At 33.1% G+C, this 4,619-nt stretch overlaps 1 long non-coding RNA gene across 1 annotated transcript; it reads right to left on the bottom strand.

The window, feature by feature from the left end:
* Positions 1-1,927: 1,927 nt before the first annotated feature.
* On the bottom strand, positions 1,928-3,472 carry LOC124892960. The gene is made up of 2 exons (XR_007050483.1): positions 3,180-3,472; positions 1,928-2,517 (listed from the first exon to the last, which is right to left on the bottom strand). It is a non-coding gene; the product is annotated as an uncharacterized LOC124892960 (long non-coding RNA).
* Between the last annotated feature and the right edge of the window lie 1,147 nt (positions 3,473-4,619).

Genomic DNA, 4,619 nt, shown 5'->3' on the forward strand with positions numbered 1-4,619 from the left:
TGAAAACACTTTGTGTTTACATGCAAAGAGGGGCATGATGTAGACACGTAATTTTGTTCCTCCCCAAAATCTAATTCACCCATTTTTACCTCGCGTTGTCATACACTCTAACACACGTGATTATCCCTCCATAAAATGACAAAAATAACAACCACTAGCTAATTTTAACTAATCCTAACAATCTACCCAATCAAAAGAAACCACATCACACCCTACCTCTACCCCCACCTCACTACCCCATCTACCCTACCCCACTACCACACAATTTCCACTCACTGAAATACTTACAGAGGGAGAGCACACTGATCCTCACGCACATCACACACACATACACTCTATTTTTGTTTCTTCTCCACCGAGAGCACATACCCAGATATACACCATTCCACCTCTCACACGTATATGGAATACATACACACTCTCACTGTTTAAAGGGGTCCCTATTTTTCCATTTTTCTTTAATAACGCACGAAAACACCATGGAGAGAATACCCACGAAAATAGAGAAAAGAAAACCCGAATAAAATACACTACAAATTGAAACCTCATCGGAAAAGTTCACTTACTCACGAATAGCTCAACATACACACACGCGCGGTGTATAAACACGCCACACACTGAAAACAAAGAGATGAGGGTGTGATCGGAGTAATCGAGAAAATGAGATTCAAGTGAGAGAGAGATTGAAACAGGGAGAGGGACTGAAAGATTGAGAGTAAAGCACAAAGGGGAACCGACTGGGAAGGAGGGTAGTGCGATCGGATTCCGACAATGTCCACCGAAATTGTGGTTGTTTTCGGTTCTACCTGAAATCGGGTCGGGGTTTGGGTTTATCCGTCTTCGCGATTCATTTTCAAATTTGGGGGAATTGATAATCGAATAAGTTGAACGTTGATTAGTTTTGATTCATTGTTGGATTTTGTTGAAATTGATAGTATCATGCTTTAGATCGATGAATAGGTAGACAAATACTAAGTTTGGGTAGGCAAACTGTAGAAACGGAAGATGGTGACTTGTTGAATGTGTGAATATTTGTTGAATGGTTCTTTCTATTTTAACGCACAAAATTGAGGATGTATTCATTTTACCGAGAAATGCCTCGAGATCTTATGTACTTATTCACTGGGGAATGCCCCGAGGTACCTTGTACTTGGAAGACGTTCGCGATGAAGGCCCGGGGCATCGGGTAAAGCATTGGAGTGTAGTTTAGGATTAGGATAGGTTTACTTTTCAGTACCCTTTTTTATTTTTTTCAAGTTGTATTAATCGGACTGGACACTATAATTTTGAATTTGTTTTGTTTGTTTGATTGATTGATTGTTTTGTGTGTTTTATACATTCATAATAACAAATTAGCCGATATGCTCCACCAAGCGATCGTGGTCAGAACACGGGATCGAGGGATGCCTAACACCTTCCCCTTGGTCAACAGAATTTCTTAGTCGGAATCTCTGTTCGCGGATCAGTCTTTTAGAGTCAAAAGGATTTTCAAAGGTGACTTGGCACACCGATTTTATGTCAAGTGGCGACTCTGAATAAAAATTGTAAATAGTCCTTTTTGAAACAAAAACCTCCATTTTGTCACTTTTAATAATAAAAATCCTTTCAAACTTTAAAACGAATTTTTTTTTGTTGTAAAGAAAAAAGGGGTGTTACACCTGCCAACAATCATAACATTAGTCTTGCTAGTTAGGACCTCATATCATTGTTTGCATAACCTCACATTCTCATATCGATATCCTTATGCATTCTTCCCACAAAGATTTAATTTGAACGGAAGTCAACAGTGTTTTCAAATTTTCGAGGCTAAATTGAATGTCTCCACCTCTAGTCTGCACATGTCTTAAGCTGAAAACCCCTCTACAAGATTTATATGTACCAAACTACCATAAATTTCATCAGTGGCAGTATTGACCCTTTTCATATAATATAAAATATTACAATCATAGTCGTAGAGTGATTACATACATCGAGAAGGCCAAGGATTCAAATATCTTTGCTGGAAAAATGTACATGTAATTCTTGTGGTTGGTTTTAATATCACAAATTTTCTCATATGAGTAATGTCTCCAGATCTTCATAACAAATCTTACTGTAATCATTTCCAGATTATGAGTGGGATAGAGTCACTATTATATCATTATTTTGCACAAGTAAAAGAATTCCCAATACCAACCTCAAAACATCGCAGACTAAAGTGAATCATATGGATCTTAGCTGTAAGGTGCATATTGTGCAGTGGTTAAAAATGTCTCCAGTCCTGAGATTTGATCACATTTCTCCCTCTACTTAAACTTCAACTTTCTATGTTAACAAGGTTAGTGGCACTCTACCATTTTGAATTGCTCCCACCTTCTTAGTATCCATGTAAATCTTATCCCTATATACAATATGTAGGGGGAATGTCATCGGTCTAGCCATAATCTTCATTTAGCAAACTTGACATAAAGTTGATATTCCTACAATGTGTGCAACATAGTCCACCAGGATCCTCATGTTATTCTTCGCTATCAGAATCTACATATCATCATTAGAATGCACATATTTTTTTTCTCAGAACAACATAAACATTCCATTTAATAGATCCACGAATGCCTGGAGCATTAGTTAGTCCGAAAGGAATCACTCAAAAGTTATCATGTCTTTAGAAAATGCTGAAGACTGATGAGGAATATTTTCCACTTAGTAAGTCGACAATAACTAAAGTGGAGATCATCTTTGGAAAAAAAATCCTATAACCGATCAAACACGTCATAGTTACAAAGATGATGTGTACAAACTATCACTATCTGGTTCAACTGTTATAGTCCATGCACATTCATGGCGTGCCATCTTTCCTTCCCCTCACTTATTGTTTTTTTAAATAGCCTCGTGCACGATTTAGCTATGTGCTTAGTCAGAAAAACACTTACAATTTGATCCTGCAACTGATGTTTAAATCCATCAACTTCAGTGACTCCATAGGATAGTGAGGTATCATTATTAGAAGAGTGATACCTTTCAACAACCTAGATATGCTCCTATATACCTTTCAACTGGCGTGCTAATATTCTCGCTCTATTCATAAGAATTTAAAGATATCTCCATCACTATCAATCCCTTATTCTTAAACTATCAATCTCAAGCCCGAAGCCATGAATTATATGAGTAAAATTTATGAACCAAGTAAAGAAATTTACCTCCTTTTCCTACTTCTCTTAGTTATCTTATCGATGGTTGAGTCCTCTTTGTTCCTCCAAAAGAACGCCAAAATTCAGACCCTCGTTGCTTTCTTGTCTAGAAAATCACGGGTTGAAGTCTTCTCTATTTTCTTTCTTTTTTTTTTTTTTTTTTTGGCTTGCACGAAGGGCTGGTGGCTTCCCTTGCCAGCCTTCTCATTCTAACTTTTTTTCCTACGAAATAAGGGCACAAATCCATTTGGTTTTCCTTTTATATTTCTTAGTGGGTTAAGTGGATGAGCTTGGCCCACCTCCTTTTGTTTTTAATTTTTTCTCAACTTATGTTTATTTAAATACGAGAGAAGCATGGTCCGTATCAGCGCGGGCTCAACATTAAAATATTTATTTATCTTTTTAATTTTAATATATTTAAATAAAAAATTTTAATAAAAGAATTGCATATGTTTTGTAGGATTCATCCAGAATTTAGCATGAGTTCAACGTATGTTATTTTAATATGTATTTAGATAATTTAAGTTATTAACTATTGTAATTTATAATAATTTTTATGTATTTTTTAAATTAATATACGTTACTTTTCTTGTCCAAATTTTGGTGTCATTGATAGTCAATTATATTTTAAAAATAATTTAAGTTTTTAATTATTGTGATTTATAATACTTTTCTTCTATTCCAATTTCAGTGACACTAATATAATTTCAAGAGCCGACCAAATATTTTATATCTTTGAAATTTTTGAAGTTGTTGATTATTGTGATTTCTAGTATTTTTCATGTAGTTTTTTTTTTAAATATATAACATATTAATTTTTTTTTAGATATTTTAAGTTGTTAACAATTGTAATTTATAATACTTTTTATTTAATTTTTAAATAATATATGCTACTTTCCTTGTCCAGAGTTTTGTATCGACAATAGCCAATTATATTTTTAAATAATTTAAATTTTTTATCATTGTGATTTATAATATTTTTTTCTATCTCAACTTTTGTGGCACAATGCTTAAATGACCATAATAATTAATTAGAGGTAATATAGTAAAACCATGACTGAAGCAGTTGAAGCAGAAATTAGTCAATTTTTTTAAAAAAAATTGTTAATTATTGCTATTTACAGTACTTTTTATTTTATTTTCAAATAATAGATGTTGTTTATATCTTCTTCTGTCCCGTCCCAATTTATGTGGCACTAATATAATTTTGATAGTAAATCAAATATTTTATGTTGACATATCATTTTTTTTATTATTATTTTTCTAATACATAAATGACTTATAATAAGGAGTGATATAGTAAAATCATCGTTCGAAAGACGAAAATTTAATTTAAAATATTTAGAGTTAATTTCGCATTTTATGTCTATTTTATATTTCATTAAATACTATTTATTTTCTTAATACCTAGATGACTCATAATAATTAATTAAGAGCGACTGATTATGT

This window comes from Capsicum annuum, unplaced genomic scaffold (assembly GCF_002878395.1).
Source record: "Capsicum annuum cultivar UCD-10X-F1 unplaced genomic scaffold, UCD10Xv1.1 ctg5260, whole genome shotgun sequence".
NCBI lineage: Eukaryota > Viridiplantae > Streptophyta > Magnoliopsida > Solanales > Solanaceae > Capsicum > Capsicum annuum.